Source organism: Myodes glareolus, chromosome 22 (assembly GCF_982192425.1).
Source record: "Myodes glareolus chromosome 22, mMyoGla1.1, whole genome shotgun sequence".
In the NCBI taxonomy this organism is placed as follows: domain Eukaryota; kingdom Metazoa; phylum Chordata; class Mammalia; order Rodentia; family Cricetidae; genus Myodes; species Myodes glareolus.
Window position 1 is genome coordinate 33,010,667 of NC_142047.1, and position 15,973 is coordinate 33,026,639.

Sequence of the window (15,973 nt, forward strand, 5' to 3'; positions counted from 1 at the left end):
AGAGGAGGAAGAAGATGATGACGACATCTCCAAGGCTGTAGGGAGAAGCCAGGTAGTTTATGTGGGTTCCCCAGAAGGTACAGCAAAACTCTAAGATGGGGGTAATAGCTAAAATCTCAGGAAATAGGAGTGAAGGCCCAAGAAGCAGCTATAGAAGGAAGACAAAACCTTCAAAGTGTTTGGGGTAGCTGCTGTAGGCCACAGGAAGGAAGGCCCAGGAATGGGCCCCCTGAAGGACAGGCAAGTGGGGCACTTCCCCACCAGCTCCAGGCCCCACTGGCTGCCAGTAGCTCTGGAGGAGGAGGCGGTGGCTTACGTGAACTCTTTTTCTACTTTCCGTGTTCTGTACTCTCTACCATTTGAGGCCTTGACTCGGGAGAAAGTGCCTGGTTCCTGGGGAGAGTGAAGCCGTGGAACCTTTGACATACAAACCAACCAACCCACACCCCACACTCCTTTCTCACACCAAGCATTCTCCCCATCATCCAGTGCCAGACACTTCAATTTTTTTTTCAAACTATTCAATCTTTAGCTGACAGCGTGTCCACCTGCCCTTCTCGCCCCTTCCCTGAACTCCCCGTGCTCTGTTCTCTTCTTCCTCGCCTCTTTGGCTCCCAAACCAAACCTGACATTTCCAGAGTCCCTTCTGTTCTGTACCTGGGGATCTGTGAATGTGAATGCCTTCCCGTGTAACAATCACTTCCATTTTTAGATGTCTCTCACCATATCTTGTTAAAAACAAATCCTGGGTGCATTTTAACAATTGACTCATGTGGCCAAGCTTATGTGGACTAAGAAGGACCCACAATGCAGATAGGCCTAGGATAGAGGAACAGCAGGTTCCTTGCATAGATGCTGTGTGGGCCAGGTGAGTCTTAGCTGACAGAAACTGGTCAGGGGGTATGGTGAGCTGACATCAGAGCTGGTGAAGGCTTGGCGTGAGAAGGGCCAGAGGTCCCTGCTGCAGCCCAGACACTTGCCCAGCTTCTGTTTCCGCTGATTCTTCAGAGCCCACAGGAAGGATGGTTTGGGGGAGAGACAGCATTTATCTGGTTAGTTTGTGAGTCAGTCAGTAGCTGGATGAATGAAGGAATATTGTAAGGTGGACCCCTTGTTGGGCGCCAGAAGAGGGGGGCCCTACAGGTGGCCACAACTGTCAGGGAAGTGAACAATAAAGAGGTAAAAATGAAAGCTCGGTTCAGATTGATTTTGTCAACCTGGATCAAGACTTTGGGGAGTCTGATCCCAGGTGGTTTATTACAAATAAGTTTTAACGCAGTATAATCTGGGGAAAATCTTCCTGGAGTAATCCCCTGTGTACAAGGAAACATAATTACATCCAAACTCAACTCAAGGTGCATGTCATTTCTTCTAAGAAGATTCTAGAGATAGGCTTCCTGTACTAGGTTAAGGGCCTAAGGAAGGGTCTGGCCTGGTCCCTATCATACAGATAGTATAGGGATCATTTGGGCCATTAGCCACCTCTGGTCTTGCTTGTGGGAGCTTGAGGGAACCCCTCCTATATGGATAATGTAAGGGTCATTCAGAATATTGGTCACCTCCAGTCCTGGCTGGAGGAGCTTTATATATTCTGCTCCAATAGCTAACACAGATCACCAGGCTATTACTCGCTTCCAGTTTCTAGCTTCCGGGATGCAAGAACAGGGTTTTTCATCTTTCCCATTGGAAAGGCAATCCTGCATGCTAAACATTCCTGGTTTCTCTGGAGATCTGTGGCACAAGAACCTTCGTGTTATGTTCCCGACACCCTCCATTTTATCAAGGCTCCATTCAAAGTGCTAGGGCATGAAGAAGTCTGGCCCAGCGTGATGAGTTCAAAGATTGGATGGGTAGCCACCTCCAGTTCTGGTTGTTGGAGCTGTACGGAACCAGATAGCCTAAACCCAAACAGCAAAGAAGGTTCATAAACTTCTCCTACACTTCTAAATGTCCCAGATTTGTCTTTTAGGAATTGGTCACCCAGCCAATAGGCCTAAGAGTCTGCCCTGCCTATGGGAGTACCTTTAGAAGACACTATATGTTGCCACTCACTCCCAGCAGATGGCAGTAAAGAGACTTAGAGTAACAAAGCCAATATATGGTGACAATTTTCACAAAGGTAGAAGCAACTATCGGGAGGAAGGGAGGATTCCTGCCTCGTGTGTTTAAATTGCTCTCTAGCCCGGTATCCAGTTGTATCCTTCTTCGTTTATCTTTCCCAGGTTGAAAATCATATCCTACCCCAGTCTTCCAGAGCATAAGCCAGGCAAAAGAAGTTAGACACACAAGCGAAGGAGCTGGGCAGGTCAGAGGGCAGAGACGAACAAGGCAAGATCTTGCAACTCCCTAGTTACATTTGGAGCCTATTTACATTTGGTAAACACTTCCTGGACTCTGCCAAGCATGGTGAAAGTGATTAAAGGACACATATGATTATGTGTGACACACAGAGAAACAACCCTGCAGTAAAATAGACCTGCGTTCACACGCCTCTCCAACTGTTTATAACATAGGACGTGATAGGCTCTCTGGGCCTCACTTTCTATGTCTGTGTAATTAGAATAACAAGACCTATCTAAAATGTCTAGAAAGGCCAGAAGGCTGGTGAAAGAAAAGCAATGGGCATCAAAACTGCAACCGAGCAGAAGCTGGACTCCTTCCTAGGAGTTCTTCCTGTGTTCTCTTCCTTGGACTTGTGAAGCTCAGAGTCCAGTTGCCTACAACTGTACATATTTTCTATATACTTAGTCACTCTTGACTACGTAAAGAAAGATATTACAATTATTTCACAGTGCTGCCCACTGACATACTATTTATTTACTAAGAGATTCCTGGACCTAGCGCAGCATGACATAACCAAGAGAAAATGCCCCATACCAGGACTGCTGTCTCAAGCTGAAACCAAAGAATGAGCCATGCACTCAATATTTTGGACTCTCTGGGACATGCCTAGGGTTTCTCTCCAGACCTAAGCACAGATACGAATGGAAGCACGGGAGGCCCCTGAATCAATGCAACCCAAGGCAAAGATTATGCAGTTCCACAAAGGAACACTAGTGGGCAGTAGTAGAAAGGGTCCGCCCAGTTATTAAAAGTCCCTCCACACCCCAGAGCAGGCATAGTCCCAGGAAAGGTTTGAAAGGTACCCTAGCAGAAGCCTTCATCAGTCCCTATGCGTTAGGACAGGTGGTTGTTCTTTTTGGATGCTCAAATCGCAGCAAAGGCCCCCAAGACACTTAAACAAAGACATAAGCATGACAAATAGTGAGTAAATACAACTGCAGAAAACAGCCCTAAAGCAATACAGATGGCTGAACTCATGACAAAGAAGTCAAAATAACCACGCTAAATTCTCAAAATGCTGGAAAGGAACATAAATAGACAGGAAAAGAAAATCAGGATGACACATGAACAAAATTAGAATAGCCACCAAAATGATCTCAAAAGCATTCTGGAGTTGAAAAGTACCGTAACTGAAATGGGGTGGGGGGAAGAAACCACTAAAATCATTTATAGTTAAATAGTTCAGCAGCAGGTTAGAACAGGTGGAGAAGCAACTCTCTTGAAGATTGTGCATTTGGAATTGGAAGAGGGGTAAAAAGAAAGTGAATGAAGGAAGTTGAGAATAGTTATGGGACTTGGGAGACTTCACCAAACTCAACAATAGCAATACATATATTATATAAATCTGAAAGTTTCAAAGGGGGGCTAGGACACATGGCCCAAACTCCCCAAATCTGAGGACAGAGCTAAACATACAAATTCAAATTCAGTGAACTACATAGAGACCTATATCTAGACACACTATAATCAAACTATAAGAGTTAAAGATAAAGAAAAGAACTTCAAAACATCAAAAGAAAAGAGTAACTCACGACATACAAGGAAGCTTCTCTAGCTACCTGCAGAGTTTTCAGCAGTGACCTTGTAGGGTGTAAGGCACTGGGGAGACACATCTGAACCACCAGATCATTCAAAACTAAGGAGAAAATTTAAATGTTCTTCAGTGTTTCTCGGTGTAGCTTTGGAGACTGTTCTGGAACTCACTCTGTAGACCACACTGGCCTCAAACTCACAGAGATCCGCCAGCCTCTGCCTCCCAAGTGCTGGGATTAAAGGCATTCACCACCACTACCCAGCTAAAATGTTCTTATATAAATAAAAACTGAAAGCATTAATTCCATTAAGGATGATCAGGGGATGCAGGGAAAACTCTACATGAAATCACTCAAGTTGAAGCAAAGACCACAACATGAAGCCGTTTGAAAATGTAAGCATCTCACGTTCGTGTATTTGAAAGTTTTATATTGCTGAGATGACAGTATAACAAACAACTTGTTAAAGAAAGTGTGGTGTATATACACAATGAAGTTTTATCCAGTTTTAAGGAAGAATGGAATTACATCATAACAGAAAAAAAATTGATGAAACTGGGAATTATCCTGACAACACAAGGGATACTGTTTGAGAAAGGGAAGGGACCAGAAAGAGAAAGGATGGCCGGAAAACAGTGGGTGGCAAAGATGTGCGAAGTGCAATGATTTATACATGTGGAAAATATCATAATTAGAGCCACTGCTGTGTATACTAACAAACCTTAGCAGAAGACAATTAAAAATAACGATAATACAAATCAATGGAATCCTCATCAAAATCCCAGTACCAACAAAAAATTTCATCTTAAAACATATATGAAATCTAGAAGAACTCTCCAATAGTCAAAATCTGAAAGAAAATATCAGAAAATTCAGACTCCATAGTGTGAAAACATACTACAAAGCTCCAGTGGCCTGAAGAGAACATAGACCTGTAGAATAAAACAGAGAGCCTGGAACTGTGTCCTCCCAAAACTCGTCTATTGAAATCTAAATCTGAATATTGAAGCCCTAAGTTCCAATCTCCCTATCTCCCAACTGGTCATATGTATAAGACAAGGCCCTGGAGTAACAGGACTACTGTCCATAATAGAGCAAGAAGAAATATCAGAATGCATTCTCTTCTTCTCTCTCTCTCTCTCTCTCTCTCTCTCTCTCTCTCTCTCTGTTTTTTCTCTCTCTTGCTCTCTTTCTCTTTCTCTCTGCACATATACAAAGAAAAGGCAGGTGAAGATACAGTAAGAATAGTCAGTCTCCGAGCCAAGAAGAGGGTCCTAACCAGAAACAAGCCCTGGTTGTACTTTGATCTTTAACTCCTGCCTTCAGAACTCCCAGACTATGGCACTCTGCGATAAGCTAAATGACCGATAGGTTTATCATACATCATACTCTATATGCACACCAGAACTAACAGGCCAGGGCACATTGTTCAGTGGGTAGACCTGCACTTGAATCACTGTAACATGAGGGGCTGCTTGTTGGGGTTTCTGTCCCACCTGGTACCCCACAGCTGGAAAGCCCCAAAGAAAATCACACAGAGGACTCTATAAGATTATAAACTGATTGACCCATTAGGTCAGGCTTCTTATTAGCTCTTGTAGCTCATATTAACCCATTATTCTCATCTATGTTAGCCATATGGCTTGGTACCTTTCTCAGCCAGGCAGATAACATCCTGTTTCTTCTGTGCTCTGGGCAGGACTGCCGAGGGAGCTTCCTGCTTCCCAGAATACTCCTGTTCTCATCGCCCCGCCTCTACTTCCTGTCTGGTTGACCCCCCACCTATACTTCCTGCCTGGCCAATCTGCGTTTATTTAAAACATTGACAGAATACAGATAATTCTCCCACACCAAATCACTAGTACCCATGTGAAAGCCCGGTGGGTGATACATGTTTACAACCCCAACACTGAGGGGTGGGACTGTTACAGAGACAAGTAGACCCTGTGGTACACTGGCTGAAATGGCCAGTTCCGGGTACAGTGAGAGACCTTGTCTCAAAAAAACTCAGGTAGAGAGTAGTCAAGAAAAATACCTGACATTAAATACACGCGAGTGTACATACACCACATCGCACACGCACAGATCAAACCCCTCCGTGCTTGCATTGTTCCTTACTGGGTGTTTGCTCACAACAACAAGAAGAGTAAGTGACAGACTTGCAAGTAGCATCACCATAGACCAGAGATGAACAGAAAAGATTCGAGGAACCAGGCACTAGAGAGAAGGAACTGGGGGGCACAAGGAGACAATGCTAAGCAAAGCCGCTGCATTTCTCAGTGAACTCCATCCCCAACCAGGGCCTTACAATCTGAGGACAGCAACAAGCAGACCTGGAGCAGAACGAAGACGGAAGGGAGAACGAAAGGGGGAAATCCAGGTGGGTTTATTCGCAGCTTTAAGGGTCCTATAGCAGGTGAGACCAGAGAACCAAAGAAACATCCACGGGCACACAGATGCGCCTGGGAGGCCAGGGGGCAGGACAAAGCTGGAATCTTATAAACGAAGACGGTGGGGGAGGGGCATTTTAATACCTACCAGAGAAGGCTAACAGGAGATTGGATAAGATCGTCCCTTCGTAGTCGCAGAACAGACACTGAGCATGCGCAGTTTCAGGAGCCAAGGTGTTCAGCGAGTCTATGCTTCAGCCCACTCCCCACCTCTTCCACCTTAGATGATGCCCCCATGCCCTGGGACTCCGACTTCAGAGCGTCTGCTTCCCCAGGCAGGCAGCAAGGGCAAATCGTGTTGCCTTTAATGAAAAAAGATCCTATCTCCTTGCCTCACCCTGGCCTCCAGCTGACTCTGGCAACAGGAACTCCTAGGCGGTTTTGTTGTGTCGGTGCGTTTCGATAAACGAGAACCTTTCCCCAGACTCCTATTAAACAGACAGAGCTTCTTCAGCAGGGCTCGCAGCATGTTTGAAAAACAAAACTGCGGATTAACATGACCTCTGACATCGTGAGGGGGCGGGACCAGTTTCACCCAGCCTTGCAGAACAGGTGGGGAGGGGGTATGTTCTACTACCACCATCCCCGGAAGCTACTACGTTAGTTGGGTGACCCCAGACTCACTTCCAATGGCTCATGAGCCATCATGAGCAATAATGGGTGCTGCGGCAGGTTCCCACTCAAGACTGACTACCCACGGTCATACTCTCACCAGCATCCAGGGTGTCCTGGGGCCTCCAAGCTGTTCCTTCTAAGGCATGTAACTGACTGATGGAGCCGGGGCTAGAGCCAGCATGTGCTGTGATTGTTTGTTAACTAGGCAAATAATATCACAGAAGCAGACAGACATCTATAAAACGAACTATTCTGCCTCAGAGAGGCATGTTGCCAAGGGTCTGGGGGGGTGGGGGAGGATTTGTTCTTCTCAAAACATGCTCTTCCTAAGGTCCTGGGCCCAGCTCCATTCCTCTGAATGAAAGTTTTCACCCAAGCTCCCACTCACCCAAGACCCAGAAAAGCTACCCCAAAAGAATCCTTTGGGATGGGACAGTGTCCATGGCTTCACGGCCTTAGACAGCGAGACAAGTTGCAGACAGAGAACTGGGTGGTTTTATTTCTCGGTACAGCATGAAACCCTTTCAGACTGGCTGGTCGGCACACACACTAGGCAGGACAAGGGGCATCTCCTGTGTCAGAGAAAGGGATCCTCCCTGGTGGGAATGAGCAACGAGGAGGCTCGTACCTAGGGAATGCCCATTAGCAGGCACGGTGGACCTCGATCTATCATCAGCACAAGAGCCAAGAAGAATCCACAAGGCAGATCCTCAGTCCCACCCCAGAGCAAAACCTAGCCTGGGTCATCGCATGCTGGCTATGATCCCTGGAACAAACTGTTCCCCTACCCTCCTCTATAAAATGGAGACAACAGTAAGTCCCTTTGTGAGGAGCGAATGCTGGCCCCAGCTGCAAATAAGCCTTTTCCATAATTTCTGTGGCCTCACAGTGGAATGATGTGACTTCCTTCGGGGACAGTAGCGGACTTGAACATAAATACCAGAGACTTGGACTACGTTTCACTGGGCTGTACTTACTTTCCTGGGCTGCTGTGACCAACCCAAGAAATATATCTGTGAGAAGACACTGTCCCTCCAGTAGAGGACCCAGATTAAGACAGGTAGAAGAGACTTCAGTTGATCTATGCCTGGAAGCGAGATGCCCCAGACAGACTGCAGCAGTGTGAACTCGATGGCCACCGCGGTCAGACACACCTTTCTCTTAGGAAAAATTGTACAATTACAGTAATATATGTGAATCCTCCGAGCAAAACCAAGCGCCAAGTTGTCAGCATCAGCACAAAATTCTCTCATTGCCAGTCTCCGGGATAAGGTATCGAGACTGGTAATCTAATAATGCATTCCCTACTTAATGACTTAGGTTTTCTATTGCTTTCGAAATCAAGACTAAATTTGGTTTGGCAAATAAACCATGCTTCAGTTTTCCTTTAGTGAGGGTCACTTCTCTGAATCTCCACCTCTTTGCCACCAATGCATGTTTCAGGTCAGAATTGTTCTAAAGCTCCCTGGGCTCCCTGAGCTCCCTGGCACCTATACCCTCTCTCTAAGTGCCCACCCCAGCTCTCGAGCTAGGGAAGCATCCACCCTCACCCACACAGGCAGCTTCCTCTCCACACTCTCGCCTGCCCAGGCAAACCAGAGCAAGGAGGAAGAAGACGAGGACGTAGATGAAGCTGGAGACATCCCTTGACCCATTATACAGGCTTCTCCTGCCCAGTGTTGCCTCTGATTCACTGCAAAGGGGACAGGCCAACAGGAAAGACACCAAGACTCGCCTCTCTCAAGTAAGAAACTTCTGAGTCTCCCCATGAAATGGTCACCAGAGCCACCATGACTCTTCTTTGGGAAGGTCTAGAATTCTGATTGGTGCTATGGCCCCTTTGTGACTCTGCCCAGAGGTCCCTGATGGGGATGAAATGGGGTCTGTGCCAAGCCCACAGACATAGTACTCAGTGTTGATTTACTATGCCCCTATGTCATCTGCTCACCGCATTTGTGCAAACCATCCTTTGGACTCTGTTCCAGCCACAGTCAGCAGAGGATACCCAGGGTCTAGCCTTCACTTCATTCTCTGTATTCATATATATCCTGCTTCTGGACCCCAGAGCCATGTCCACTCAAGCACCTCTCTTCCCAGGAGAGCCAGCTTCCAACACCAGTGCACCTGTCAAAGCCCTCCTGTTTGACTCCGAGCTGCATTTCAGTCCTGCATTCCCAGCTCTGAATTCCTGTACTGTAGGCTCGATGCAAGCCCAGCCCTCTCTTTTACCCCTTCTTCCTGGCCACCCTCATCAGTATTCTCTATCCTGAACCTACCGTGTAACCCTGTACCCCAACCCACCCCACACCTTTCACTGATATGCCTCCCTAACCAACTGTTCCCTCCCATAAGCAGCTGAGGGGAAGTGGGGATAATAAACAGGGAGCCTTCCAGAAAGACTAACCTGGTTTCCAAGTAGATATGGAAAACAGTGTCTTCTCAGGCTGACAAATCAGACACTACTAAGGGCAGATGGGGCCGTAGGGAAAGAGGAAATAACACTGGCTGCAGGTGGGGTACAATTGTCACAGTCTCTCTGAACAGTGGCTTTGTTTTTGACTGTGAATCTCATCCCATGGTAATGTTGCATGGTTTCTCCACCTGGGACCTCTGTAGATCCCTTCACATATGTGCACAAAGATGTATACAGAAGGATGCTCCCTACAGCCTTGATTCGTGGAGCGAAGAGAATTGGGAACTAACCTGCATATCCATGAACAGGATGAATTTTTTTTAAAAAAAAATATATAGAACACAGTAAGTTTTTTTTTTCTAAATCAACTAGAATTTCCAGTTTGGACACAGAACCAGAAATCACATTGTGGAACAGAATAAGGCAAGTTGCAGAGTGAGGTGAATAGCATAAGGCCATTTATGAACCGGAAAACACATGCGGGGATGTCATTGTTGCCTATGGATATGTGAGCGCCTGTGAACGACTTTTCTTTTTTTCAGAGCTGAATACATCAAACTCATTATAGAGAATACCGCTGGGAAGAAGAGAGGGGATCAGAATTTAGAGAGAGGGAGACCTAAGATTTACCTGCCGTATTCTGAATTTTTTCACGGGCAATGGAGCCTTTTAGACATTTAATACCAGTGCAATTCGGGGCAACTATGCTAAATGTTAACGGGGGAAATAGGGGAATTGTTATTTTTGATCTGATGCTCTTCTGAGTTTCATTCTTAAATGGCCAAAAGAGTTGCTCCACCAGCTACTAGGTGTCCACTGGTTGCCTGACTGTAGCAAAGAAGGGCTGTGACCATGAAACACTTCTTTAAAAGAGAAAGGGGTTGGGAGCGTGCAGAATGGACTCAGTACCCAATGGTGACTAAACTATGGAGGAAAATCACCAGCTAATGAAAAACGTTTCAGTTTTAATAGTGATGGGGACTAATCAAAACCAACTTCCACTCTGAAGTATATTGAGGACCCAATTAATAACTTTGACTCAAGCAATTACTTCTCATTGGAATTTGCTAACTGAGGAGAATGAGAGGCATTTATTAGCACAGTCATGTGTGCTACCTGGCAGGATCTGGGAGGCCTGCAGGTGGGGACAGATGTGCAGGGGGGAGGTAACCATTGCCTCCTTTGGGCTTCCTTCTGCTGGGTGGGAAGGCTGCTTCTTGCCCATCCAACAGCCGCAGGGTCGTGTCCAATGGAAACACACAGCGCTCTAAATCGTCTTGTCACCCAGGATTACTAATTTGGACAGTGTCATTCACACACGTCTGCTGAGCATGTGCTTTGGCTCCATCTCCCTAGTGTGTGTTCCAGAGCATGACCCCGAGACAAGAGATCACCAGGAGAAAACTTCGCCCAAGAGATCACCAGGAGGACACTGGGCAAAGTGACTCAGGGGAAGCATCCAGAAAAAGTGGGTTCCGAGAGCAGCCACTGTTATTCCTTTGGGTCTGGTCACTTTAAGAGCTAACCACGCCCACTCCCAGCCACTTCTGACCTCCCTCGCCACCATCTTAACTCACTCTCTCTCTCTGTCCTCCATCTCTTGGTGTGTACACACGTGTCTCTGTCTCTCCCTATGTTTTTCTCCATGTCTCTCTGTCTCCCTCTTCTCTAAGTAATAAATGTTTAGCTTTATGTATAGCCTTATGTCCATTTACTCTGCCGTCCACCGCATCCAGCCGCCTGCACTGCTCTGGCGACAGCCTCTGCCTGGCTCACAGGCCGCTCGGGGCATCCCAATCTATTATCTTTTTAAAGAATAATAGCCACCACAGAGGGAATGAGGCAGAAGAGTGTCCCTATGGCCACCTCCTAATCCCTAGAACCTATCTCTAGGTGTTATTACAGGGCAAAGGGAAATCAAAATTGCAGATGGGATCAAGACTGGCAACGAACTAGCCCTGAGGATCCTGGAATACCCTAAGTAGGGCGAGAGAAAGGATGAGGAAGACACATCAGTGTTACTGGGTTTGGAGATAGAGAGAAGTCCCAAGCTGAGAAAGGCAGACCGCCAGTGAGGAGCAAGGAAAGGGGCTCCTGCAACACCCTGACATTGGCTTCTATCTGCAGGAACTGCAGGTGGTCCTTTCTGTTTTCAGCCACTGTATCCTCAGAAGGCAGTGACAGAATCAGGTCCTAAAGGCTACAGGAGACTTTGGGATATGGTGCGAAGCGCTAGAATCAGCATTGCTTGAGGGGGTGCACACGGACTCACTCCCCAAGGGTCGCTCAGCCTGCTTTCCTATAGAACCCAGGACCACCTGCCCAGGGATGGCCCCACCTACAATGGGCTGAGTCCTCCCACATTAACTATTCACTAAGAAAATGTCGTACAGCTTCATTTTTCCCAGTTGAGTCTTCCTCCTCTCCGATGACCCTAGCTTGTGTCAAGTCGATGTAAAACCAGCCAGGAGACGTCTGTGATCCCCACATCTGAATCCTGTCTGAAGAGGAAGAGGCTGCACAGTCATCTTGTTTTGCAGATGTGGTGACCTCCAATGCAGCACTGGGAGTCAGGGGCTTCCTTTAGACCCGACAGCCACGCTGCAGTCCACTGCGGCTTTTGTTGGACGCCTGTCACATGTGGGTCCCACGTCTAACAAGCCTGTGTCTCGCTCTGTCATGCCTGCTGCTCCTGCAAAATCCAGAACAGCTAACAGAGGGGATTCTTCAGAGAAGAAGCCACTTGAAAGAGTTCAGGCTGCAGCGATGCCTCAGCTCGGGCCCTACAGGAAGCCAGAAGGGAGCAAGAAATGGGCTGAGACCAGAAGCAGAGGAGGACTTCCTGGGCTGTCAGGCCCTCTCAAGAGTTCTTCCCTATGGGAGGACCCCAGGCTTTGATATCTCTGGGACAAAAGAGTGTTTCAGGAAGTGGACCGTGGGCTAAAGAAGATCATAGAGATCCCAGGAGAGACCCCTGAGAAAGTGTGAGTATGGTGGGCGGGTCAAAGTGGACCACAGTGGGTGGTGATAGCAGTTACAGCTGAGTCCGGGGAATGGCTCAGGGGTTTGGTCCCTCTGAAGTTAGCCTAAGTTGAGGCCAGGGAGCCAGGCCTTCATAACCACTCCCCACAGAGTTCTGCCAGTCATTAGTTATGACAACAGATTCAACCTTGAGGGACCTGGGACAAAAGGTTCCCGTTGGCCAAGGACAATTTCGAGTAGGGAAGATAGCTGGGAGACTATTCAAGCACTAGACACTGGGGGCAAGGTCCTAAGATGGGCTTTGTGCAGAAGCCGGGACCCAGAACCAACTCTCTGAGGATGTCTAGAACGGAGCTTAGTAAAGGCAGGGAAGAGTTTCCTTGCCACATTCAGTCCCAGCTGGTTGGCCCTGGGCCGCCCATACCTCCCCAGGATCCCAGGATCCTGGCTGCCTCCCTAGCCCCAGGCCCCAGGGGACCTGAGTAAGCTGGCCTGTCCCCTGCAGTGAAGCTAACACAGACATCAAAGCCGCACCTTCCGGGCTTTCAAGCAGCTTTGAAAGGCATTTCTAAGAAGGCTGTGCCCGAGAAGATGAAAAGTCCTCCTATTGAAGAATCCGAGGGTCTCCCGCATCAGAAACAGACTGGGTGGGCTTGGGGCTGTGGGGAAGTGGAGTGCTTTTGTTCACTGGGCAGTGAAAACGAAAAGCCAGAAATAGGGACGCACAGAATAAACCCCGTGCTGAATCGCAGCAGAAAACCTTAGTTCTGGGCTCTCTAAAGCATCAGAGGGAGTGTGCAGGGTCCCAGCTGGGATCCGGGAGGGAGCAGAGATCCCGCGGGAGATAGACAGTCTGCCCTGATCCACTGTTATTCCTACAGAAAGATTTATGGGCACCTACTAAGTGCCAGGCACTGCCAGATACCAAAGTAAAGTGGGAAAGGACAAGCCCATCCCTGCCAAGGGTGCTGCTGCCAGTTTGCTGGGGGGAGACAGACAAGGTGGAGAGGGAAATGTGCTAAGATGGGGAATTATGGGAGACCCTGGGACTCAGAAGTCAGGGAGGGCTTCTGGAGGAGGCAGCGCCTGAGCTGAGCTCCAAAGGATATTCATGGAGGAATCAGGAAAGGGGAGTGGGAAGGGTGTGTCAGGGAAGCAGATGGGAGGAGTGATGGGGAAGTGGAGGTTAGACCAGCTATGAAGTGTCTCAATCACAATACAGTGACGAGCCATTAAAAGCTCTTAAGGCGAGCATGACAAAGTCCCATGTGTGGGTCGAGACAGTAAGCGCCACACCAGCCACTGAAGACTGACTTCAACTGTCTCTGGGATCAGAACCCAGATGGCTGACTAGGGTACCCCAGTCAAGAGAGGCTGAAAGAGGGCCAGGCCCACGGCCCCTGCTTTGGTAATCCGCACCTGGCCTGAGCTCACTGTTTGGTACACTTCCAGCCTCCTCTGTCGCTGCCTGCTCTCTAGCATCCCCTTTTCATGCCCAGCTGTCTCACTGGCTCTGGCCTTCTTTCATGCCATTTCAGAGGTCTAAGAGGCCCTTCCCTTGACCATGCACTCGAACTACTTACCTGCCTTAAACCCCACCACTACTGCCTACTCTGCATGGGCCAAGTGTCACCTCTCAGATTCCAGGAATGATTTGGAACCTGTCTGCCAAGAGTGTAGATTGTACCAGGTGTCAACAAACATGCAAGCAAGAGCATCCTACAATGGAAGAACTTGACCCAAGAATTGTTTGTTTCTGTTCTGCTGTAGTCTAAATGTCTCCTGGGAGCTGAAACTTAACTGTTGATGTCACAGTCGTAAGGAGCTATGGTGTAGGAGGGTCTTCTTTCTATGTGTTGCTTTCATTGGTTGAATAAAGAAAACTGCCTTGGCCTTTTGATAGGGCAACCCTTAGGTGGGCGTGGTAGACAGTACAGAATTCTGGGAGGAAGAAGGCAATGTGGCAGATGCTATGACTCTCCTCTCCAAGATGGACACTGGTTAGACTCATACTGGTAAGCCACAGTCAAGTGGTGATACACATTAATGGAGATGGGTTAAACGAATATGTAAGAATTAGCCAAGAAGAGGTTAGAGATAATGGACCAGGCAGTGTTTAAATGAATACAGTTTCCATGTAATCATTTCGGGTGTAAGCTAGCCGGGTGGCCGGGCACTGAGAACACAGCCCACTGCCCTCTTTACTACAGGGCTGGGTCTCGAGAATGAGATTAGTAGCTTGTTAGTAGGCTTAGGAGAGCTGATTCCTGCCTACCTCTTCCACTCTCCCACCTTGTGATGTCATAGTACCTGGCCCCTGAAAAAGACACAGCCCAAAGCTGAGCTGGAGCCAGGATCCTCATTGGATCAAATTGTTGGTGCCCTGATCTTGGACTGACCAGCTTCCAGAACTATGGAAAAACTTTCTGCTGCTTATAAGTTACCCACCTAAGTTAAGAAATAGAGGAGCTGGACAGTGGTGGCATATGCCTTTAATCCCAGGACTCAGGAGGCAGAGGCAGCCAGATCTCTGTGGGTTCGAGGACAGCCTGGTCTACAAAAGCTAGTTCCAAGACAAGCTCTAAAACTACATAAAAACCCTTTCTCAAAAAACAAAACAACAACAACAAAAAATAAGAGAGCAAAGGTTCCTATTGTGGCTGGATCTTGTGCAAATGCCATGTGTGTCAAGCTCAAATATCTCAGTCCCATTCCAAATGTCTGAAGGTTGACTATGTCAAAGGCTACAGAGCAATCAAGAACAAAGGTGAGGCTGAACTTGGTCCTTTGCAAGATCCCTCCCTTGGGATTTTCCAATCCACACCTCCAAAGAATAACAGATAGGATGTCCGTCAAAATGCCTTTTTCATGTCTAGTGGCCAAGTCCACTGATGTGCAGTCCCCTGCTTCATCACATATATGCTAGCAAATCACCTCTGCTTCTGGAGCTGCATGTCATTTACTTAATAGAAGAGAGAGATGTCTCTATGTGTAACATGAGGGCTGGCTTGTTGGGGTTTATGTCCTGCCCAGTTCCCCACAGCCAGCAAGCCCCAAAGAAAATCACACAGAGGACTCTGTAAGATTTTAAACTGATTGGCCCATTAGCTCAGGCTACTTATTAGCTCTTGTAGCTTATATTAATCCATTATTCTTATCTATGTTAGCCACATGGCTCAGTACCTTTCTCAGTGGGACAGCTCACATCTTGCTTCTTCGGTGATCTGGGCAGGACTGCAGAGGGAGCTTCCTGCTTCCCAGAATACTCCTGTTCTCATCACCCTGCCTCTACTTCCTGTCTGATTGACTCACCTATACTTCCTGCCTGGCCAGTCAATGTCTATTTAAAACATGATTGACAGAGTACAGACAATTCTCCCACACCATCTATGGGCATCACCATGATGATCTCTGAGCTCAGCCAAGCCTGCTCCAGGCTCCCACACCTCACTGAGCGAGTATAAGTTGGCATCTCCACAGCTCAGCATCCTCATCCTTCTGCAGGGTTCCAAAAGGAGAAGTGGCTTCCAGATATTGTTCATCTGTGAGGATAGGGTGGACCAGTGCTCTGGTGACTCTACAGCCCAGACTCTGGGCCCTAAGAAGAACCCTTTCTGGTGCCTGGCATGGAACTCCTG